At 44.9% G+C, this 25,833-nt stretch overlaps 1 protein-coding gene across 3 annotated transcripts in view; it reads left to right on the top strand.

Annotated features, from left to right (window-relative positions):
• Window positions 1–25,833, top strand: part of LOC140394014 (inactive rhomboid protein 1-like) — a 561,145-nt gene that overhangs the window by 62,536 nt on the left and 472,776 nt on the right. Inside the window, exon 1 of one of the 3 annotated variants that reach the window (XM_072480779.1) lies at window positions 25,450–25,468. The exons of the other annotated variants lie outside the window; for them this stretch is intronic. The gene's annotated coding sequence lies outside the window, so the exon portion shown is untranslated. Of the gene's footprint in view, window positions 1–25,449; window positions 25,469–25,833 lie in introns of those variants that run through there. 3 annotated transcript variants of the gene reach the window in all.

Genomic DNA, 25,833 nt, shown 5'->3' on the forward strand with positions numbered 1-25,833 from the left:
GGTTTGAAACTCTGCACAAAGCCCTGTACCAAGTTTATGCCAGACACCTCCAAGTTCCTTACTTTGAATTCCAGTTTTCTGATAGACCTCTCCAATGCAGTAAGCATTTCATTGCATACATCCATCAGCCTGTGTAGACTGCGTCATCAATAGTCGCCAGTAGTGCTGAGTTCCTGTGACTTTGGGCACCTGTACTATCCTTAAACTGGCTACATGTCATTTGTACCTGATGTTTCCCCATGTACAGATCCTGCCTCTGTTATCCTCCAAATATATGCAACTGCCAGTTCAGATGCTGGCACTGCGAATGTGAAATCAAGTGACTGAGTGTCTTCCTCCGTGTTTGCTTAGTCTGTGGCCTGTTTGCTGCACTGTGAACTACTTTTGAAATTGCAGCATGAACCGTGCTGCTGGCCTGCCTTGGTCTGCTTTAAAAGCCAGCTATTTAGCCCAGTGTGCTAAACCAGCCCCTCTTCTAATAATGGCCAATACTGCTTCCTCCATGGGATTGGGATATACACACTCATTCCTGCTGACTCAGTTATTGGAATTCCCTACAAGGCAGAAGGGGGCCATTCGGCTCATCGAATCTATACCCTATCCCTGTAATCCCCTAACCACACCTAACCTTTTGGACACCATGGGCAATTTAACATGGTCAATGCACCTAACCTGCACATCTTTGGACTGTGGGAGGAAACCGGAGCACCCGGAGGAAACCCATGCAGGCACGAGGAGAATGTACAAACTCCACACAGACAGTCACCCGAGGCCAGAATTGAACCCCTGTCCCTGGCGCTGTGAGGTGGCAGTGCTAACCTCTGTGCCACCCACGAGTGCATCTAAAAGCAAAAGTTTGTAAACGGGCCTTCCCCTGCACGGTATGTTCTCTGCGTTTTATGTTCTGAATTGGTGCGCGGCTGCACATTGAGCAGCATCAAGGGAACAAAGGTTACCTTCAAGACTGTCATCTTGCTTTTTTTCCACTGCCTGGCCTTGATTGCATTTCTTGTATCTGAAAGGAGAGAGGAACAGGGTAACGTGAAAGGATGTGGCTGATGTGATGGAGGACAACATGCTCAAACCACCTACAGTTGTACGTCAGAACAGTTTGTGGAATAGGGACAAGAATAACATAATCTTTATTTGATCCCACCCTCATCGTGGACTCAACAGTTGATGAAATGAAAATGAAATGAAATGAAAATCGCTTATTGTCACAAGTAGGCTTCAAATGAAGTTACTGTGAAAAGCCCCTAGTCGCCACATTCTGGCGCCTGTTCGGGGAGGCTGGTACGGGAATCGAACCGTGCTGCTGGCCTGCCTTGGTCTGCTTTAAAAGCCAGCTATTTAGCCCAGTGTGCTAAACCAGCCCCTCTTCTAATAATGGCCAATACTGCTTCCTCCATGGGATTGGGATATACACACTCATTCCTGCTGACTCAGTTATTGGAAATGTGTTGGTGTGTGGTGTAACATACTTGGGTGATGTCTATCATGGTTGAATAGCTGGCAATGTATGCAAACGTAAGATATGGGTGTGAGAATTGGAGCATGAAAGTATGAATTGAATGAGATTGGTTGAGATTGTTGGTGGGTGAGTGATGGGGGTATAATGATTTGAGGAGTGTCTCAGGCTGATGGCTCAGTTGGTGGCGTACGCATTTGAAGATGTACTCATTGACCTTAATCGCTTGTGTGGAGTCATTGAATTATTGTGACACTGTAACCAGGTTCTTGGAGTTTCTCTCTTGGCATTGACTCCCATGGCGATCTGCTCCTGCTGCCTTTTGACTGGGGTTAGAGAGCTTCCTGTTCCTGCTCCTGTAAATAGACTAAACCTGCTCCAGCAAGGCCTCGAGTACAACTTGTGAGAACCTTGAATTTCACTCGCCCATGCTGTGCTATTCTTTCAAATTTGCTTCCTGCATGATTCCCAGCACCACCTCCAGCCACAATGTGCATCTCCTTTAAATAATCCGGGCTAGCTTTAAATGGTGCTAGGAAGTTAGATTTTCAGCCCCCTGTTTATGCATTTAGCCATTGAACAGCACACTTAGGACTAGCAGCATGCAGCAACCATTGCAATGAGCAGGCAATATGAATTTGGCATGCTGTTTGTATCTTAATTACTTGTGCACTACGATCCCCACACCCTTTTTTCTGGGGCTATCCGATTTCGCTCCCAACATATTTTTTATTTTATTTTGTCAAGACTGAAACAAATACATATGCTTGTGGCTTCGTGGCTGACATTTCCGGGTTTTGCACAACGTAATGTAATGTTGACTTGGTGTGACAGATAAATTAACTGGTGGTTTAACCTGGAAACCCGAACAGTTGCCTCAAAGTGCTGTGGTTTCTATGAAGTTATGAGCAAAACTAACGTAATGGAGTGCAAGAAATTTAATTCACCAGGTTACAGCCTCTAACATAGTTAACTGCATTTAACTACCCAGTTCTGTCTTGGACCTGCCTTGACCTTTCCTCTGCATCATGTCCCTTTTTCAAATAGTTGTCCGTGCTGTCCTCTCAAAGTATTCAGACTCTGTTACAGAATTCAGGTTATTTGGCACAACAATTTGTGTCTTGTGGAAATGAAACTCCATAGTATAGAAACAGTACAAATTGCATGTTCTAAAGCTTTTTAGTTAATTTGTCTTTAACTGATTATTATTGATGGAATTAGATTTAACATGGTATGCTATATTGCTTACTTCCGATTAGTAGACATTGAGCTCAGTCCAATATATCAGTTTATCAGAACCCCAATTTTGGTTAAGATCCCAGACTAGAACTCAACTATTTTCATTTGGTAAAACTATGAGGAAATGTTATTGCACCACATGATTGATATTACTGACCAGTATATATTAAAACAAAATTTATATTAAAACAATTTTTAAAATTTGAACACCAAATTGAACACATTAGCAACAAAGAAATAGCTTTACAGTTAACAAGTACAACATCTTAACTTCCTGAAACCTGCATCTACATTCCAATTACAAACCAATATTTTTAAATGCCACTTGTGCATAAAGTTAACAACCTGGTTTTACTTGCTTAACTTGGTGCAGAGTCCTTGGAGAGAGGAACCTTTTAGGACCAAGATGAAAGCTTTTGATCAGCTTGGAGACCTGGACAACCCTTTGTCCAGACATGCAGAATGCAGAAAAATGTGAGGTAATTCATTTTGGAAGGAATAACAGGAAGACAGAGTACTGGTAAGGTTCTTGTTAGTGTGGATGAGCAGAAAGATCTTGGTGTCCATGTACATAGATCCCTGAAAGTTGCCACTCTGGTTGAGAGGGTTGTTAAGAAGGCATATGGTGTGTTAGCTTTTATTGGTAGAGGGATTGAGTTTCGGAGCCATGAGGTCATGATGCAGCTGTACAAAACTCTGGTGCGGCCGCATTTGGAGTATTGCGTGCAATTCTGGTCGCCGCATTATAGGAAGGATGTGGAAGTATAGGAAAGGGTGCAGAGGAGATTTACCAGGATGTTGCTTGGTCTGGAGGGAAGATCTTATGAGGGAAGGCTGAGCGACTTGAGGTTATTTACTTTAGAAAGGAGAAGGTTAAGAGGTGCCTTAATTGAGGCATACAAGACGATCAGAGGATTAGATAGAGTGGGCAGTGAGAGCCTTTTTCCTCAGATGGTGATGTTGAGCATGGGGGGACATAGCTTTAAATTGAGGGGTGATAGATATGGGACAGATGTCAGAGGTAGGTTCTTTACTCAGAGAGTAGTAAGGGCGTGGAATGCCCTGCCTATAACAGTAGTGGACTCGCCAACATTAAGGGCATTTAAATGGTCATTGGATAAACATATGGATGATAAGGGAATAGTGTAGATGGGCTTTAGAGTGATTTCAAAGGTCGGCGCAACATCGAGGGCCGAAGGGCCTGTACAGCACTGTAATGTTCTATACCTGGTCCCTCCCATTAGTTATACCAGCTGCACTCTTGTTATAAGATGTGCCTTGATTTGTTTAGCCAGGCTCAAACTGTTCTAACATTACACCAGCTCTCTATCTGCAAACAGATAAAACAACTTTTAATATCTATAGGCAAAACACTTCTGCTGCAAAAACCTCTGATTAGCTCACTATTAATCACAACTCTTGCAGACTGGCGGACTGCATTTTAACCTAGGTTTTAATAATATCGCTGCAAAAATACAAACTGAAGTATGACAATTTCCTATATTCATCACACTTGTTTATAATTGAACAGAAATATGCCCAATAATGATGCATCATGGGCAGGATTCTCTCAGCCCGGGGCCAGGCCGGAGAATCCCCACGACTGGCACGAATCGCACCACGCCGCCCTGACGCCAGGATGCAATTGTCCGTAGAGCGGTGCCATTGGCGCTGACATGGTTGGCGCACGAGCGGCCTCCCCGCCGATTCTCGGCCCGTGATGGGCCGAGCGGCTGTCATACAAAACCCGAGTCCCGCCAGCGCCGTTCACACCTGCTCTCAGCCAGCATGACCTCGGCGTGGAAGGGTCCGGGTGTGGCCTGTGGGGGGGGGGGGGGAGGGAGGGGGGAGACCGACCCCGGGCGGGGCCTCCGATGTGGCCTAGCCCGCGATTGGGGCCCACCAATCGGCGGGCCGGCCTCTCTGGCTGGGGGCCTCCTTTGGCTTGCCCCTGTAGCCGTGTGCAATGTTGCGTCGGGGCCGGCACGGAGAAGGGAGCCACTGCGCATGCGTGGACCCCGTGGCACCCAGTTCACGCCAGGATCAGCAGCTGAAGCGGCGTGAACCGCTCCAGTGCCGTGCTGGCCCCCAGAATTGCTGATCCTGAGGCTATGTTGAAGCCGTCGAGAAACGCGACGGCATTTCCGACGGCGTCAACACTTAGCCTCAGGATCACAGAATCCCGCCCTTTATTCCTAAATTTCAAGGTATGAAAATTATTTGATGTGGATCCTGGCCATTTTTTTCAAAGATGGCCACTGATGATCTGATGACCTGGCTTGTGTAATCAAAAACTGCCTCTCTGTCACACAAGGACAACCAGATGCTTTCCAGACCAAGAACTGTCAACTGCACCCATTCTCAAACATAAAGAGACATTCCTGAATTGAATGGGTCTTTTAAAATAACAGAAGGTAGTTGTCTTAAAGCTCTCCCAGGATCAGTGTCTTAAAACAATAAAAAGGATGTACCTAATCAGTCCAAGACCATCACCATAGAATCATAGATTCCACAGGACAGAAGGAGGCCATTATGCCCATCGAGTCTGCACTGGCCCTTGGAAAGAGCATCCCACTCAAGCCCACCCCTCCACCACTTCCCTGTAACTCAGTAACCCCACCTAACCTTTTTTATTTTTGGACACTAAAAGCAATTTAGCATGGCCAATCCACCTAACCTGCACATCTTTGGACTGTGGGAGGAAACCGGAGCACCCGGAGGAAACCCACGCAGACACGGGGAGCGGGTGCAGACTCCGCACAGACAGTGACACAAGCCGGGAATCGAACACGGGACCCTGGAGCTGTGAAGCAACAGTACTAACCACTGTGCTACCGTGACACCCACATAATTGGAATTGAAGCTGTACCTGTGTGGAGTCACATGGCAAGGCAGCCATATTTGTCCCTTTGTAATCATTAAATGCTGTCTGCAGGTACCAATAGTAGCAGCAGACAACATGTGGTAGTAGAAGCTGAACATTGCAGATCTCCAAGCCTGTTGTATTTTGATCTACCAATACAGAAAACTGGCCTCTTAGTGCCGATACTGCAGACAAATAACCGAGTGGCCTGGGGAAAGCTGATCCCCTAGAGGTAATCCTGAAATGACCTTGGCATATGATTTTGGTTGTTGAATTCAACTAACCTGCCCTGCAGGAATGAAGATGTCGTCTTCATCATGTCTGCCAGATGTGTTTTCCAAAAGAAGGCAATCACGTGAATTATGAGCTATTTGATTTGCTTCTCCCCTGTGAAAGGGCAGTATTCACTTCTACTGTACTTTCTTTGTATTACTGGATCCAATCAGAATCCCAATCTCTTCACTGTGGAAAATTGGGAGGAAATGTTACTGCGTAACAGGAGTGATGACACTGGCCAGCATGCAGCTGTAATGGTAAAATAAACTTTCATTTAAACACAGAACCAAACACAACAGCAACAAAGGAATAGTTTACATTTAACAGTTACAATATTTGTTACAACTTGTTGTCTAACACTGCCTCTATATTGACCTATACATTCCAATTAACCAAACCCATATATATTAAACTAGAATAATGTTCGCAATCAAGTTTTACTTGCTTGTCTTTGGGAGAGAGATATTTCTTTCGAACCAAACTGAACCCTGTCTGTCCAGCTTGGTGTTCCAGAAACAACTAACAAACCTGGCCCCTCACATTAATTATGCTACCTGCAATCCGAAAACGCATCACATTTCTGTGTCTTGTTACAAAAGAATCCTTTTGTAAACACAGCAAAAATACTCAATTCAAACATTAAAATAGGAACATTTCTCGCGTTCATCAGACTGGAATGTGTTTCTGTTTATGTGTGTGCGTGTAAATAAATGAACGCATTTAAACGCATGAAAAGCCTGCTGCTTGTTAGTCAAATTGGCCACTCATTTGGGGAACAAAAATACAGCACATCTGGTAGGATGTTGGATACAGTTCGATAGGTCTGAAGAAGTCTTCATAGTCCTTCATGGGCTGTCAGCCGTTATTGACTTAGAACAATTTGCGTATATACAATATAGGGATGTTTATTAGAACATTTGTTTCAGTTTTAGAATCTTTTGTCAAAAATTTCCTCTAATTGTAAGGGAAAACGTGAGAGTTTCTGTGGAAATTGGTGTGCACAAATTCAAACCCTATTTTTCTGAAGTAGGGTAGCAAGATCTGGCTAAATCCAGCCTGTGCTGAAATAAATGCCCTTTTTTAATAAACATTTAGCTTGTTAGCTGCACAGTAGTTCAGGATTTAAACCAGCTACTGTCTATGGATGGCACAGTAGCACAGTGGGTAGCACAGTTGCTTCACAGCGCCAGGGTCCCGGGTTCGATTCCCCACTGAGTCACTGTCTGTGCGGAGTCTGCACGTTCTCCCCGTGTCTGCGTGTGTTTCCTCCGGGTGCTTCTGTTTACTCCCACAAGTCATGAAAGACGAGCTGTTAGGTGAATTGGACATTCTGAATTCTCCCTCAGTGTACCTGAACATTGCATTAATGACAGTAGACAGCAACTACTCGTGATTGCCAATTTACTGAAACGTTTTGGGCCTCCTGATATTGGGTGGAATGGGTAAAGGCTTGGAGCTTCAACAGGAAGGTTGGATGTCTTTGTTGATGTGAACATTTTAAATATTTTGTGGGGAAAAAAATACCAGCCACCACCAGAAAGTGTTGAACAGCCTTTTGCGGATGAGAACCTGGAGGAGGGGAGTGCGTCTCCGCTGGAGAAAATGCTGTCAACAGACAGATGAACCAATCCTTGACATCCTCAACCTGCATATCGTGTCGCAGCTACAATAAATAATGAGGAGGGTAATGATGATGATAGGAGACCGATGATCAATGACATTACAAATGACCTGCTGTCAGCTAACTATCCAGAAGTTTATTTTCTCTAGCTGAACAATATAATAAGTTGGAACACATGTGCAAGGGTAACATGGTTGATGATAATCTTTATTATTGTCACAAGTAGGCTTACATTAACACTGCAATGAAGTTACTGTGGAAATTCCCCAGTTGCCACACTCCGGCGCCTGTTGGGTACACAGAGGGAGAATTCAGAATGTCCAAATTACCTAACTTATGGGTGGAAACCGGAGAACCCGGAGGAAACCGACGCAGACACTGGGAGAACGTGCAGACTCCGCACAGACCATGACCCAAGCCGGGAATCGAACCTTGGACCCTGGTGCTGTGAAGCAGCAGTGCTGACCACTGTGCTACCATGCTGCTCATAAGGGGCCCATTTCCTGGAAATTGTGCATTCTCCTACTGGGAACTTTGGGTAGCCCACTGGTTAGCACTGCTGTCTCACAGCTTCTGGCGCCCGGGTTTGATTCGGACCTCGGGTGACAGTCTGTATGGAGTTTGCCCATTCTCCGCGTGTCTGCATGGGTTTCCTCCCTGTGCTCCTGTTTCCTTCACAGTCCAAAGATGTGCAGGTTAGATGGATTGCTGTGGTTATTCTCAACCTTGCCCCTCACCTGTGGTGTGGTGATCCTTGTCGTGTTATTCATCCTGGGGTAACTGCAACACGATGCAGTTAAATGATCAAGCATACACCAAACGTAGGTGTTGGTTCAATAAGATTTATTGAACTTCAGTAACGAAGCACACAGCTGCCTGTGGGTTGACTCTCTACTACTCTCAGTAAACTAACATTAACTATCTGGACCAGGCTAGCTCTGATCCATATGTAGAAGGTGTTGAATGATTTGTACACCCTGACTGTCACTACAGTTGTCACCAGTGGAAAGAGGCGGAGTGCTGATGCCTCGTGTGTTTTATAGTTGGAAGCCCCCCTCTAGTGTTCTGTCTGGTGATTGGTCGTGTTCTGTTCTGTATGTTGATTGGCTCACCTGGGTGTCTGTCACTGCCTGCTTTTACCTCATGATGTGCATGGGTGCATATTATGACAATCCTCAGGTTATATCGCCACCAGTCAGCTCTCCCCCTCAAAGGGGAAAGCAGTCACCTGGGAATATAGTAAGAAGTCTTACAACACCAGGTTAAAGTCCAACAGGTTTGTTTCGATGTCACTAGCCTTCGGAGCGCTGCTCCTTCCTCACCTGAGGAAGGAGCAGCGCTCCGAAAGCTAGTGACATCGAAACAAAATTGTTGGGCTTTAACCTGGTGTTGTAAGACTTCTTACTCTGCTCACCCCAGTCCAACGCCGGCATCTCCACAACCTGGAAATATGGCTACCTTTACTTTATTGAGCAATTTAAACCAAGCCCATCTAGATTTAAAATAGTTTGTCTAGCTCTATGGGCAATATTTTACACTGCTCCACAATTTCTCAACTTCTTTGTGAATTTACAGCTTCCTTCAAATGGCACAATTTAAAAATGCGGTGCCTTTATTGCTGTTTGTGAAATTGTCACCTTTTTAAACCTTTGTAACTCTGTGAGCAAATAATTGAACTCTGATTCACCTCAGCATCGGTTTAACTGACTTCATAAACTTTGTAGCCTTCAGCATGAACAATTGCAGTGCCAAAGCAAGTTTGATATGTAACTGAGCTGAGCTATCCACATCAGGAATGACAAGCAATTGAACTGACACAGATTTTAGCATCCGAATAATATATTTGTTGCAGGGAATGTTGCACCTGTTATTAAACTAGTGGCTCGAATTCAGTACGAATTGGACGGAGACATCTGGCACATCTAAATCTAGAATCCAACACGTGGCCACTATGTTTCCCCAAGAACAGAAGGCTGTAATTTCCTCCTGTGCTGTTTTTAGCGACCAACAGGAACACAGTGGCTAGGAATTTATAAGGGATTACCAATCCATCGAATTTCCCTCTGTAACCAGCTGCCACTGACTTCAGGATGTGCCTAATCCCATCTCCACAGTCAGTAGGAGCTGTGGTGTTAAAGGATTGGTTCAAACTAGCTCCATCTTGGATGCACGTGATGCGCGGACTCTGGCGCTACTCCCTTATAATCCGACATTTATCCTGATTATCCGGCTCTTATCTGCCTAATCCTTGAATTAGCAATTGATATTCTGTCCTTGGAAGACTTTGGAATGAATATTGGTAAAGATATTCTGAATAGTGTCAAGAAATTTGGCGATAAATGTGCGCAGATGGGTTCAGCAGGGCTGCAACCGTCCTATCAATATGGCGGCTTGACGTCCAGGAGGTCTTGTGACCCGGTGCTCCCCAAGGGACTCTCGGAGGCAGTGAAAACTATGCCTATTATCTGTGTTGTTGACCATAGGCTTGGTATGCTGTGTCAAAACCTGTGTGCTCCCTAGACGAGAATACTAATAAAAGGCTTGATGGCGCAGAGGAGAGAAGCCTGAACGTCGAACGTGTTGCTTCCTCGGCAGAAACTAGAATTCACTCCTTTGAAAACCAGCTGTGTGAAGTGCCATGAATCTTGGAGGATTTGGCGAACCAAGGTTGGAGAAAGAAGAATACGAATATCGTTGGTCCGTCTTGAGGGATTGGAGAATAAGGCTCCTATTAAGTTCTTTGAGAGCTGGCTACCATGGTTTCTTGAAGGCTGGCCATTTCAAATTGGAAAGGGCACACCCTATCCTGTCGTTAAGACCAAAGGACAATCTTTGTCCCAGGCCCATGATCATTCACCTTCCACAATTTTAAAGATCAGCAGAAAGCCTTGGAGATGGCAAGGCATGGTGGGACCTGGTTCCACGGGAGAGAGAGGATTTCTTTCTTCCAGGACTTTCAGCGGCAATGCAGACAATGCTTCGATGAAGCTCAAAGGCAACTCAAGGCGGCTGGCATGAATTATGTAATTCTCTATCACATGACCCTGTAAGTCATATCCAATGACTCCGCAAAGTCTTTCGCTGACCCGACTGCTTGACCTTCATCAAGATCATGAGGGATGAGGATTTGGATTGTGTTCTGCAACATGGAGAAACGCAAGTCTCTTTTCCTATCTTGGTATTGATTGTCTGAAATTGTTGTCTCTTATCCTGGTTAAGGAGATATGCTAATATTTGAGCGCTATATGGCATGTTATTCACTTGCCCTTTGGAGTGTTTCAGGGACTCTTATTGGGTTATTCATGGTAAATATGCTGTGAGCTTATTATCCACTGTTTTATCTTATTATCCATATTTTAACCATGGGGGGAGCGAGTGGCAGCATTGCCGAAGGGTGGGTAGTGGATACAAGTCTTAAAATACAGCTGGATGGGCTTAAAATACAGGAGAGGCATTTGATTCCCATTCCCATGTTGGCATTTTTATTTCCTTCCTCGTTGAAGAGACTATATCCTGATTGTAATGACAGTATGCCCATGGGGTCAATCCCGCGGGTCCACAGTCTTATTGAGGAATGTCTCCTTCCAACTATTGTGATTGTGATTCTTTTGCCTTTTTATTATAATGGGGTCATTGTGTTGTTAACGTAATCCTGCATTGGTACAAACATATCCATTTATCCGTGCAAGGGACATACAGAGGATACTTTGGTGCCTCTGGTGTAGAATGAGTTGGGGAAGGGGTGTCATGGCACAGACTCGATTGAGGTGTGAAAATCCGGACCTACTCTTCTGTGGTCTGTGTGATGGTGGCATTTCACCATAAAATTTACTTATGGAATGTACAGGATATACATCATCCTTTTGAAAGGAAAAATGTTCTCTTTTGAAGAAGGAGAAAGTGGACACATCCTCCAAATTCGTTTCTTGTAACAAAACGGAGGAGCACTTAAAATTGAAACGGGACTGGGTGGGACAGGTTTTTTCAGCTCTTTTTCATCAAGTAGCAGGGGGATGGCAATCCTGATAAATCAGAACATCCTCATGAAGATTGAAACTTTTGCTCAGGACAAGGGTGGTAGAAATGTGATCATTAGAGATTCGGTGCATGGAGACATTGTCTCGATGATGAATGTCTACGGACTTTATAAATACTCTCACGTTTACCACGGAGGCTTTTTTGGACTTTGCAGAGTTCATAAAATCACAGAACACACAGTTCGGTCCATCGAGTCTGCACCGACATGAAAAACGCCTGACCTGCCAGCCTAATCCCATTTGCCAGCACTTGGTCCATAGCCTTGAATGTTATGATGTGCCAAGTGCTCATCCAGATACTTTTTTAAAGGATGTGAGGCAACCTGCCTCTACCACCCTCCCAGGAAGTACATTCCAGACTGTCACTACCCTCTGAATCACAGAAAAATACAGTGCATAAAAGGCCCTTCGGCCCATCGAGTCTGCACCGCCGCATGAAAGAACCTGATCTGCCAATCCTAATCCCATCTGCCAGCACTTGGCCCATAGCCTCGAATGCTTGACAGGCCAAGTGCTCATCCAGGTATTTATTAAAGGATGTGAGGCAACACACCTCGAACACCCTCCCATGTAGTGCGTTCCAGACCTCTAGGTAAAAACGGGTGGCACTGTAGCACAGTGGTTAGCACTATTGCTTTGCAGCGCCAGGGTCCCAGGTTCGATTCCGGCTTGGGTCATTGTCTGTGCGGAGTCTGCATGTGCTCTCCGTGTCTGTGTGGGTTTCCTCCCGGTACACGGAGGGAGAATTCAGAATGTCCAAATGACCTAACAGCATGTCTTTCGGGACTTGTGGGAAGAAACCGGAGCACCAGGAGGAAACCCACGCGGAGAACGTGAAGACTCCACACAGACAGTAACCCAAGCCGGGAATCGAACCTGGAGCTATGAAGCCACTGTGCTACCATGCTGCCTCGGGGTAATTTCTTCAGTTTCAATGTTAGACTGCTGAATGCAATTCACGCTTTTCAGAAATGGGCACCGGATGGGCTGGTGTTCTCCCTGGATGCGGAAAAGAGTTTTGACCGGGTTGAATGGAATTATTTGGTCTATACATTATGGAAATTCAGAGAGGATTGCACTAAATGGATTGAAATGTTATCATAGGCTTGTGGCAGTCGTGCTCAACAATGGTTTAAGGTTTTAGAATTTTGGGTTTCAGAGAGGGACAAGACAGGGATGTCCTCTATCCCCTTTGTTGTTTGTATTGGCTGTTGAGCCACAGGCAGAGGCCATCAGAAAAGATCTTCTAATATCAGGACAAGAATGTGGGAGGTGGCAGCACAAGATGATACCTTTATGCAGAAAACGTGTTGCTGTTGTGTCGAAACCGGGTGTGTTGGTTCCCACCATTACTGGTGTGGTGGATAGTTATAACATCAACTTCAATTCCAAAGGCTATGCTGATGGATGAGTTGAGAGTTAAACCACCTTCTCTTGCTAATTTCCCCTTTAGATGATCCCCCCTTGTGTTTTAAGTATCTGGTTGTTTTCATTACCCTTCCGTTAGTCAGTTATATGGGATCAATTTCCCTTGGTTGATTGCATCTAGTAGGTGGGAATTAGCTTGTTGGTCAGCCCTGCCGGTTTCTTGATTGGAAAGGAATACCCTGATTTAAAAAAACATGTTCTTAGACTGTTGAATCACCTGCAGATGCTGCCTATACTACTACTGGCTAGAGTTGTTAAGGAAATTAATGGAATGAATAGTTCATTTATCTGGAACAAGAAGAAGTTTTGCATTAAGTTTGTCAAGCTCCAACTCTCGGGCTAAGGGAGGTTTGGATGTCCCGGATTGTAGTTGATTTCAGTTGGCCTCTCTTTAAGATTTATAAGGGATTGTGTTAGAAAGGACACATTGAAGCAGACCAGTCACTTTATCCTCCATCAGGTGGTCTTGTTCTATGGTGACTTTCAGGCAGGTTCTGCTAAGTGTGATCATCCAATTATTATTAATACTCCTTAGTGGAGATCAGTCCGTCGATTAGAAGGGAGATCTAAACTGGCTTCCACTCTCGTTCCTATCCAGACTTTCCACCCGGTCCAATTGACCATGAATTCAACACTTGGAGAGATGGAGGCATTCATAGGGTGGGAGACTTGTTCAGAGATGCTTCCTTGTCATCCTTCTGAGCAGCTATGTCAACAATTTGACATCCTGTGACACTCCTTTTTAAAGTATTTCCAACTTGGAGAATTTATCCTTAATTGACATTGTCTTGATTTCTCAATTTCCTCAGTGGAAATAATCCTAGATTCTGTGGCGTCTGAATAATTAATTAGTACATTCTATGATTCTTTAAATTCTGGATCCTGCGGTAGCACACCGGATGTTTTGCGGTCTTGGGAAAAGGAGTAGTAAGGAGAGATGCGATTCTATAGGGAAGTGCATTTTTCGGGGGCGAACATTCTTTCAGGTGAATACAAGATCTTTTCAAACTTTAGTAAACACTTTCCATCCAAATGCAGTGCCGTTTTGTCGGCTTCTCAATAGAATCATAGAATCTCCACAGTGCAGTAGGAGGCCATTTGGCCCATCGAGTCTATCAACCCTTCGAAAGAGCACCCTACCTATCCTTGTAACCCCACCAACCTTTGGACCCTTGGGGGGGGCAGTTTAGCATGGCCAATCCACATAACCTGCACACCTTTGGGCTGAGAAAACCAGAGAACCCGGAGGAAGTGCACAGACACTGGATGAATGTGCAAACTCCACACAGACAGTCACTCGAGGTCAGAATCGAACCTGGTTCCCTGGCGTTGTGAGACAGCAGTGCTAACCACTGTGCCATCTTGCTATTCATGTTTCTGATGATGTCCTTTAGAAGCAGATAGACTGAGGAAGGATTAGCTGATTGTCCCTGCAACTCCGGTTCCCAGATTGTATTGCATATGCATGACATTTTAGAGGGTCGACGTTTAGGAGCAGAATATGCTTTAACCAAACCCTGGTTTGCACCTTTCCTCATTATGGGTAGAAGCAGAAAATCTTTTCCATTTGTCTTATTTGTTGTCTTTTATTTGGATAAGTCACATTTGCCTTCGGGTTGCAGCTGAGGGTAAGGAGATTTATTTCTGAATGTTTTTTATGTAGGAAAGGTGCATCTTTACTAGGCTGAAGATAAATCATGAATATTGACACATCACTCATTCCCATTTATTCAGGCAACTCAATAAAAGGTCAGAGAAACAAATGGTCATAAAAGAAAATCTGATGTGCAGCAGGAGTTGGAGGCAAGCGTTACACAGACGGGTTGCATTAGTGCAAAGTTTCTCACCAACAGTCACACTACAACCATCACACTACGTTTTCCAACAAGGCCAGCTCGTGACAAGCAGAGAACACAATGTGGAAAAGTGTGAGGTTATGCACTTTGGAAGGAGGAATTTTGGCATAGACTATTTTCTAAATGGGGAAATGCTTCGGAAATCAGAAGCACAAAGTGACTCTGATATCCTTGTTCACGATTTTCTTAAGGTTAACGTGCCGGTTCAGTCGGCAGTTAAGAATTCAAATGCCATGTTAGCACTCATAGAACATAGAACATAGAACAATACAGCGCAGTACAGGCCCTTCGGCCCACGATGTTGCACCGAAACAAAAGCCATCTAACCTACACTATGCCATTATCATCCATATGTTTATCCAATAAACTTTTAAATGCCCTCAATGTTGGCGAGTTCACCACTGTAGCAGGTAGGGCATTCCACGGCCTCACTACTCTTTTCGTAAAGAACCTACCTCTGACCTCTGTCCTATATCTATTACCCCTCAGTTTAAGGCTATGTCCCCTCGTGCCAGCCATATCCATCCGCGGGAGAAGGCTCTCACTGTCCACCCTATCCAACCCCCTGATCATTTTGTATGCCTCTATTAAGTCTCCTCTTAACCTTCTTCTCTCCAACGAAAACAACCTCAAGTCCATCAGCCTTTCCTCATAAGATTTTCCCTCCATACCAGGCAACATCCTGGTAAATCTCCTCTGCACCCGCTCCAAAGCCTCCACGTCCTTCCTATAATGCGGTGACCAGAACTGTACGCAATACTCCAAATGCGGCCGTACCAGAGTTCTGTACAGCTGCAACATGACCTCCCGACTCCGGAACTCAATCCCTCTACCAATAAAGGCCAACACTCCATAGGCCTTCTTCACAACCCTATCAACCTGGGTGGCAACTTTCAGGGATCTATGTACATGGACACCTAGATCCCTCTGCTCATCCACACTTTCAAGAACTTTACCATTAGCCAAATATTCCGCATTCCTGTTATTCCTTCCAAAGTGAATCACCTCACACTTCTCTACATTAAACTCCATTTGCCACCTCTCGGCCCAGCTCTGCAGCTTATCTATATCCCTCTGTAATCTGCTACATCCTTCCACACTATCGACACTCATGTCAAGAGGGCTAGAATACTTGACGAGGGAAGTACTTCTAAGGCTATATAAGGCTCTGGTCAGACCCCATTTGGAGAATTATGAGCAGTTTTGGACCCCATATCTAAGGAAGGATGTGCTGGCCTTGGAAAGGGTCCAGAGGAGGTTCACAAGAATGATCCCTGGAATGAAGAGCTTGTCGTATGAGGAATGGTTGAGGATTCTGGGTCTGTACTCATTGGAGTTTAGAAGGGTGAGGGGGGGATCTTATTGAAACTTACAGGATACTGCGAGGCCTGGATAAAGTGGATGTGGAGAGGATGTTTCCACTTGTAGGAAAAACTAGAACCAGAGGGGACAATCTCAGACTAAAGGGATGATCCTTTAAAACCGAGATGAGGAGGAATTTCTTCAGCCAGAGGGTGGTGAATCTGTGAAACTCTTTGCTGCAGATGGTTGTGGAGGCCAAATCACGGAGTGTCTTTAAGATAGAGATAGATAGGCTCTTGATTAATAAGGGGATCAGTGGTTGTGAGGAGAAGGCAGGAGAATGGGGATGAGAAAATATCCGCCAGGATTGAATGGCGGAGCAAACTTGATGGGCCGAGTGGCCTAATTTTGATCTTATGTCTTATGGTCTTGTGGACATTTCAGTGCAGTACTGAATGCTGCATTGACAAAGATGGGGTCTTTTAGATAAGATGTTATCCCCAACTGCTTTGATCAATAATTGTTCACAACCAGCATTGCTTTCTTTGCTGTTTGTGGGGCCTTGCTGTGCTCCAATTGGCTGCTGCAATTCCTTACTTAAGTGAAAACATTTCAAAAGTGCTTCATTGGCTGTAAAGCACTTATGGGGGTTCTTGCAATACCCTTCAAGTCTCTAGTTAGCGGAATCAAACGGGTTAGTCAGCGTCTGGTGAGGGAGAAACAAGTGTTAACGGGCGGGATTTACTCAGCCCGGGGTGGGGCCGGAGAATCCCCGTGACTGGCGCGAATTGCGCCATGCCGCCCGACGCCGGCACGCAATTCTCCGCAGAGCGGAGAATTAACGCCATTGGCGTTGGCGCGGCGCCGGTTGGGGGCCGCTCTATGCGGGGCCAGGATGGGCCGAGCGGCCGTCATAAACGTCGAGTCCCGCTGCCGCCGTCCGCACCTGCTCTCAGCCGGCGAGAACTCGGCGTGGAAGAGTCGGGCGGGGGGGGGGTCTCCGATGTGGCGGGCTGGCCTCTCTGGCTGGGGGCCTCGTTTCGTCCGCGCCGGCCCCTGTAGTCCTGCGCCATGTTGCGTCGGGGCTGGCGCGTTGAAGGAAACCACTGCGCATGCGCGGATCCTGCAGCGCCCAGTTGACTCCGGGATCAGCAGCTGGAGCAGCGTTATCTGCTCCAGTGCTGTGCTGGCCCCCTGTAGGGGCCAGAATTGCTGATCCTGAGGCCGGGAAACGTGCGTTTCCGACGGCGTCAACACGTAACCTCAGGATCACAGAATCCCGCCCAACATGTCAGGTTGGCCTCCCCAGTTGCTGCCTGACCTGAGTATTTCCCCCCTTTTTTTTTTGTTTTTATTTCTGACTTCCAGCTTCTGCAGTATTTTGTTTTCAATAGTTGTTGGGTGGTATAGAACTTCATTATTGCTGAAAGAAGAACCATGTCAAACTTTTCATAATGTACTCTTCAGGCCACTTTGCAAGAATACCAATACAACGGGAAATAATGTTTTATACTCTCCAGAAAATGTTGATTTGTGGATGTGTTGCTGTGGCACATGCAGCAGGTGACTGACACTTAACTGCCAAGAATTGCAGGCAGTTTGACGCCAATTGATCAAAGCATTGCCCTGAGAAATGAGTCAGTGAATGGCTGTCACTTACTGCCAGTCAGCGGGTACATTCTCCAAGGTGATGCCTCTACCAATCAGTGTCTACTTCCAGCCAATCACCACTTCCTTCTCTTGTTTTCCCCTTTATTCTTGCAAAGTATCCTGATGAGTGCAAAACAAAAAACTTCAACGTCTTTTTTTCCCAGCAATATTTTGGTTTGATGCAATGTTTATTGACTGATTTGGGTGCTAAATACATGATTATTTGCTAAATTTCTGATCCTGTAGGCTTGTGTGGTGTGCTACAGCCTTTCCATTGTTAGCTAAACAGGAATCTTGCAAATTGAAGAACTCCGAGTAGCATGTCACTCCTTACCTGTGGACATTGAGCTGCTGCCGTTCCGGTAAGGAGAGGCTGGTATGGTGTTGTGCTGGCATGGTGTTGTTTTCACAATCAAATCAATGTTGTAACTATGTCATTGTCACTCTCAAAACTAGTTCTAAAATTAATTGAGCTAGATATTTGGCTTGAGGGACAGCATTAAATCTTTCAATTAGGCATTTTACAAACTTCTAGATTCAACAATTTTAGACTGTACATTCTGCTACCTTGCAGATTTTGGTTTTTACTCTTCTCTCTTGTTTTTGATTCTGGATGACAGCTGTTCATTCTGCCATTCACACCTCCTCTAGGCAGATTTTCTGTTTCTCTACTTGACTCATTTTCACTCCCTTTGGTCTTGAGCACCAATTGTTTTGTCATTTAATCTCTCCAGCCTTCCGAGCCGTCACAGATCTTTCCTTTTGTTAACACCCCCCCCCCCCCCCCCCCCCCCCCTCCGGGCCACCATCTCACCTACTCCATTTCTAACTCTATCCAGTTCTGATGAAAGGTCATCAATTTGAACCATTGATTTTGTGTCTCTCTTCTCAGATGCTAAGTATTTCCAACAGTTTTTGTTTTCATTCCAAAAGATTTTCGCCGGTTGACCAACGCCCAACATTTGTGAGTTAAGAGGGGGTTAATGATGTTTAGGGCGCTTCCATATTGTGTAATAAATTTTAAAAGATCTTCGTTCAAGTGAATGGTTTTTCAGGAAATATCTTAAAAACACTCGGTGGGGATTTGTATTTAAACCACCGATATTATAGTTGAAACTATATTATCAAAATGAATGCAAATGTCTGTTTCAATATTCATATTGCAATCTAGTCCCATTAATTTGGTAATGTGAACAGACATCACGCATGTTTTCCGCAGCCTAATATTTTCCACAGCTATCACAGATGGCTGTTGTATGCGAGGGGAGATAACTGGTAAGGTTTTGTGCCATGGGAATAGTTTGTGGCTGATATTTATTTTAGAGCATTTAAATAGGAGATAGGCATATTCAGCAATGTGGATATTACTTCAAGCAAACTTTGTACTATAGAGGTGGGAAAAGTAACAAACAAGGCTGCGTAAATGTTTGAATGGGCAAAATTCCCTTTTGTAAGCAAGTTCTAGATTGTTGAATAGAGTTGGTATGGGGATATGGAGTGGGCACGTGGGGTCGGTGAAAAGATGAGGGATGAGGGTTTCAGGATCTGAGAGAAAACTGGGCCAATGTCCCAGAAAACCGAGGATCACATTTCAGCCCACATGCCTAGTCATCTGCCCACCTCCGTTGTCACCTCAGGTCTGCCTCTGGAAGCACAGGCCCGACTCCATCCTGGGCCCAACTCCAACCCAGACCCGATGGAACAAAAATATTATTTTATTTTTAAAGGCAACAGGTCAGGAACTTTTCTGAGTCAGCTTCCTACTTCCTCCACAAAATTCCAGCCACATTTCTCGAGCCAATGTGGAAATCAACTTCCCAACATTAAAACGAAACTCAAATCAGCAGCTAATTGAAAACCAGATCATTCTTCTAGCATGATCTAATTTCTGCTTCTGTGTACAATCTTAAATGTCTTTTAGTCTTAGCTGGACTGCACTGGTCTGAAAAATATTAAGGATGAAGGTCAAAGGTTAAGAGTCTTTTCTTCGAACGGTGGTTCCTTAGCACACTTTCCTCACAGCATGCTGATTGAACAAAATCTCTAGTTTACCGCTGGTGATGGTCTTCCTTGCAGAGTCACCAGTACTCACAAGCAGCAGGCTTTCTTCTGGAGAGACAATTCAGCTTTTACTAAACTGGGCCTTCAACTCGAAGGTTCGCATTCAGGCTTATTTCTCTCTAAGACACTTTATCTCGCATCAAACCGCGCTTCCAGCTGGTGGTTTCATTTCAGGTCCCTGCAGCCTCAAGAGGACAGCGCCACAACCTGCTGGAGAGGGAGTCAGCCCTCACAGTGGCCTTCTGAAGAGAGTTCAGTTGGATAATTTGGGGGAGAAGTAATTAGAACCCTCTATCCAAACTGCAGAATCAAAAGAGAAACTACACTGGAATTTTGTGACTTTGTAAACATTCCACTGGGATGAAATCCAATCACTACCTGCTACCAGGCAGAGCACAGCACTTTGAGTCAATTCATTGCCCACCAGCCAATTCAGTCACTCAGAGTCATCACTCATGTCAGTCAGAGTCAGTCTAAATCAGCACAGCCTTCTGGATCTGAGGGAGAATTCAGAATGTCCAATTCACCTAACAAGCACCTCTTTCGAGACTTGTGGGAGGAAACTGGAGCAGGAAACCCACGCAGACACTGGAAGAACACGTGGACTCCACATAGATAGTGACCCAAGCGGGAATTGAACCTGGGACCCTGGCACTTGTTTAAATTAAAGATACAGGCTGCTTTGCCTTAAAGTCACAGATCCATTAAACATCCATGGATCAAAAAAACAGCAAAATAAATGAAAGGGAAAATAAGGGAATAAACAAGAACTAGCTGGAAGGAGCCTTACAGGTTATTAATGGAGCTCTGGGTCACACCAAACTGAAGGGTTGAAGAAAATATAAAGGGAGAAATCAAAAACACCTTCCTATTTATTAATGAGTAGTAAGAGGTGAAATCTGGGTGGTTTAAATTAATCCCCCCCCCCCACCCCTGTCTGTAGCTTTGGCCAGAATTTTCCAGTTCTTCATGCCGGTGGGATCTTCCGGTCCTGCTAATGTGAACGGACCAATGGCTCTCTAACCTCGTCAGACAGTTTCACCTGGTCCATGTTTGTTTGGACCAGCACTGAGCAGCGCTCGGCTGCAGCCTCCCTGGGGAGGCCGAAGAATTATGGGAGGCTGGTGGATCCTGCGAAGGTAGATCGTAAATAGGTTTATGATCTACTTCCACAAGTGTCATTTTGTCCTGCCCATTTGGGGCAGGGTTCCGATTCCGTCTCGCAGGACTTCAGAGAATCCCAGGAGGCTCGATGCAAGCTTCTCCCAGCATTGCCCGGCCACGTTGCGCTCAAGCGAGAGCACAACACGGCCGGCGAATCGCGCCCTACAACTACTGATTCCCTTCTATCCACCCTGCCTGCTTAATCCTCAAAGAACTCGCATGAAATTTGTCAAACACCATTTATTTCCCTTTGACATTGCCTGATTGTATTATTTTTTTAAAAATGTCTTTTCCTTTACTATTTGATTCTGCCCTGATGTAATTGAAACTGTTTAAGTGAGGATTATATGGCTGAGCTTCTGCCTTTGTTTTGCGTTCTCCTTGTTTCATGAGAAGTGGGAGAAAAGGGTTCCTGGAAGTTTCTTGTGATATGCATCACCATTGTCCAATGCACCTCACATCATCACAATGAGAGTGCACTGGACGCACTGTTAAATTATTAATTAGAGGCCATTAATTGCATATCTTGTAGTGAATAAGATGGGTTTTTAATGCTCTGGCACCATGTATCGGTATTAACATGAATATCATTGGTGATACTAATGCTGAGCACAAAATCTTTCCCAGTGATTTTCCCATCTATGAATAAAGAAACCGCAGGCTGTGCAATTTATATTAAAGGTTGTTCACTTGATTAATGCAATATTGAAGGCCAAAGTGCCCTGCCTGAAAATTTAAATATTGCACTGTGAAGCAGCTTTGTGCAATGCTTCAGATTAAATCATAGGAGTCCGATCCATTGTGATTTGGCATTTTATCTGAATTTTTAATTTAATATGTATTTAAGTAATGCACTGCAAATTTAGATTTATTATTTGCCTAAAATGTTTAGACCACTGAATTTTGAAGACGTCTCCGGTTGAAATCTGAGACTGCCAACAAGGTCTTGATTCCAGACTCGGTGCTATAATCGGTGTAAGATACGGTGCCAAGGCTCCTTTGCTGTAATGTGTTTTGTGTTGCACACTAAGTATCTAATAATAGAAGAGCTGAACATAGTTCACTTACATGATGGGAATAGTGCTCATGCAGCTTACTGTAGATTCCGTCTTTAGACAATTTGGCTGCAGACTGAAATTTCAGTCTCTCATACTGTACCATGTATTGTACTGATTTACTGCCTTTCAACATTCCCTAGAATTTGGCAGTCACCATGATGGTCTTGCCACTGGTTGTTTGCCTCTTGGCAACTGGGTTTATTTGGTGTTTTTGCTTCTTTTAATTTTGCATTCTGCTTCTGCTTCTATCATGTTTTGTTCTACAGATATGTGGGTAGAATTGAAATTCTATGACCTTTGAGCTTTCTCAGCTGGTGTTCTTCTGTGACTAGCCAGCAGCAAATTTTTATCTATTCGGATTTGCCTGTTTTACTGTATAATTTCCCCCCCCCCCCCCCCCCCTTAGATTCTGCAAGGTTGTCGTGAAGCTTGTTATCCAGCAGCTGCCAAGCTGAGAGCCAGACTACCTATTGAGTCAGTCTCCCCGAATGGGAGTCTCGCATTGTGCAGCCTGTTGCTGACTCTGCATTTATAACCTTTTCCGATCTGGCCCATTTGCGCTTGGTGCTTGCTGATTTATGAGACTTTTGGGGACAGATTTCTGCCAGGAAACGAGTCCAGCGTTCTCAGGGACCCATACCAGCTGGCATTTCACTGCGGTTACTCAAGCACTTGATTTGTTTTCCTTTTAATGACAGAACTCAGTGTTTAGATAAAGGATGAGGAAGTGAGCCTTCCCTCTGAGGCACTGGCTTGCTACCTGGGGAGCGGGAACTACAGAGCATTATGAGTTCTGGAAGTAGAACATGAACTTGACTCCTTGTAGCTCTTTGGGAATTTTTGTAATTTTAATCATACGGATTCCAAAATGTTAAGGTACTTTTGTGGACTGTAGCAAAAAACAGTTAGCATTGTGCAGGTCTGGCACAGTGGCGCAGTGGTTAGCACTGCTGCCTCACGGCTCCAAGAACCCCAGTACCCTGTTTCGATCCCGGCCCCAGGTCACGGTCTGTGTGGAGTTTTCACATTCACCCCGTGTCTGCCTGGGTCTCAACGCCACAACCCAAAACGATGTGCAGGGTAGATGGATTGGGCACGCTAAATTGCTCCTTAATTGGGGGAAAAAAAATAATTGGGTACTCTAAATTTTTATATTTAAAAGGGCATTGCGCAGGCCTTTTCCTTACCTTGGTTTCGACGATGTGGCGAGTGCTCATCAATGAAAGATATATGAAAAGTTGATCTACAGCAAGACATCAGAATATTCTGATTGTCAGGCACGATGTCCTGCTGTTTTCTGGAACCACAGTAGGACACAGTGAGACTGTTGGTGATGGGGGTTTCAGAAATTCCTACCCCGCTGTTTCTTCAGGCTAATATCAAAGAAGCGTTTAATTTTTTAAATATAAATAGGGGAAAGTGGGGTAGAAATTCCTGAGCCATCGCGCAAAGCAGGCGTTAATGAATGAACATGCTGTTCTGCTTTCTTTTCAGCAGTGGTGGTGGTAGACAAGTTAGAAAGGAGGAAGAAGCTGATCATTTTTCTTTCCTATCCGAGGTCCGTGACAAATCCGATTATACAAATGAATGAAATCTAAGCAGAAACTGCTGGATAAACTCTGCAGATCTAGCAGCATCTGTGGAGAGAGTTAACGGTTCTCTCTTCAGATGCTGTCAGGCCTGCTGAGTTTATCCAGCATTTTCTGTTTTTATTTCAGGGGCTAGATTCTCTGTTTTTGGGACTATGTAAAAACTGTGGCCTTTTAGGACAGAAAAACTGGTGTGAAAGGGCCACAAATTCATAGCCCTGCAGGGGGCTAGCAGGGACCCGTCAGGAAGCTTGCAGCTTTTGCTACAGATACGTGCCCCCGCACTTCCAGGTCAGAGGCCACGCATGCGAACGGCGGCGGCCTCCAGCGGCCGTGCCGTTCTCCATGGCGGACTCAAGAGCTGGACCTCCCAAATCGGTCACACACCCGACCCGGACCGCCCGCCCAAAATTAGCCTGGTGCGGTCTTAGGACCCCCTATGCCCTCCGATCGGCCCACCCCCGACCATGGTAGCAGCCGCCACGCGAGTATCCCGAACGGCTGGGACCATGTTAGTACCACGCCGTCGGGACTTCGGAGTGCGCCGCTTTTCTGGGCCCGGAGAATCGGTGAACCACCGCCGGTCCCGATTCCGTGCGCGGAAATGGATTCTTCGTACCGGCGACGGACGCGATTTTGCCATCTGGATGCGGAGAATCCAACCCCAGAAGTCCAGCTTCTGCAGTGTTCTCCTTTTATTTAGTAATTCAAATGAATGGTCTGCGCTGAGTTAGCAGATGTATGATTCAAAATAGAACTGCGGATCGGAGTTCGATCTGAATGCTGCATTAACCTTGGGAAAGCACAGCAGAGCTCAAATCAAATATTTTTTTCAAATTCTGAGCACGTTGCAATATATAGTTCAGTGGTTAAATGTTGATTCACCTGCCTTCTGGGTCACTGAATTATTGTCATGATTATCCCCAGCTGGCTGTTTTTAGAAATGTGTTAATTCTTGGAGGTGATGACCGAATGCCAGGTACTTTGATAGCACAGTGGTTAGCACTGTTGCTGCACAGCGCTAGGATTCCCGTCTTGGGTCACTGTCTGTGCGGAGTCTGCACATTCTCCATGTGTCTGCATGCGTTTCCTCCAGGTGCTCCGGTTTCCTCCCACAAGTCTCGAAAGACGTGCTGTTAGATAATGTGGACATTCTCCTACAGTGTACCCGAACAGGCGCCGGAGTGTGGCGACTAGTGGATTTTCACAGTAACTTCATTGCAGTTTTAATGTAAGTTTGCTTGTGACAATAAGAATTATTATTATTATTTATTATTACTTTGCCTCTGTGAAGGGGGAAACATTATTGGGAAAACAATGATCACACACTTCCTGGTGTTTGATAACTGAACAAAATGGGCACAGTCTCGAGTTCCAGGCATCTGCCCCCCTTTGTGGGCAGGGATTGATGGAAAGGAATTGATGAAATATGGAGACCAATGTTGATTTGTTTAAAATTGTCCAGATGTATCATTACAATTGTCCAGAAATCATTTTGAACTGTTGGATTTGTACCAAATTGTTGACTTGAACCTTGAAGAATAATGGGAGACTGTAAAGGATAGAGTTTCTTCTGGCGATTAGAGTTACATCATTGTAACATAATGTGTGTGCTAATGGTTTATTTTAGACCTGGATGCCTGGCTTCTGTTGCTTTGGCCGCCTGCCTTTAATTGCACCGAACCCTGGCTCCAGTGATGTCATTAAGATAACTCGGCTATCTGGAACATTGAAATTTACATTCATTGCGACCTGTTCAGACTAGAACCCACTGTCATTGGAGAAAGAATGATCTTCATTCACTGAAGAATGAAATACCCCTGAGAAAATTCACACTTCATCAGTTGATATTGGTTGTAAGTGAAATTCATTATATTGCATGCGTTCAATTGAACTTAAGTGAGTTTATGTGCACTTTTGATAAAACTATTGCCTTATTTTTCCTGAAAAACCTAACACAGCAAGTGCTGTGACAGATATTGCAAAGATAGTTATGGTTTTCAAAGGCCTGCTTTTAAAGGTGACCCACAATATTGAAACGTTAAGTGTTGGGTCACAGGTCCAAACACTGCTGCATACTTTTTCTGAACCCTCTAACTCAGTCAAGTGAGAGCGAGTCAGCCATTTCCAATCTATTAGAATCTCCCAGCTATAAATTGGGGCCTGTCCTTTGGGTGAAGTTGTTTTTTTCTGGTTTGTAAATGCAGCAAGGCGTGATGCT

This window comes from Scyliorhinus torazame, chromosome 17 (assembly GCF_047496885.1).
Source record: "Scyliorhinus torazame isolate Kashiwa2021f chromosome 17, sScyTor2.1, whole genome shotgun sequence".
Lineage (NCBI taxonomy): Eukaryota > Metazoa > Chordata > Chondrichthyes > Carcharhiniformes > Scyliorhinidae > Scyliorhinus > Scyliorhinus torazame.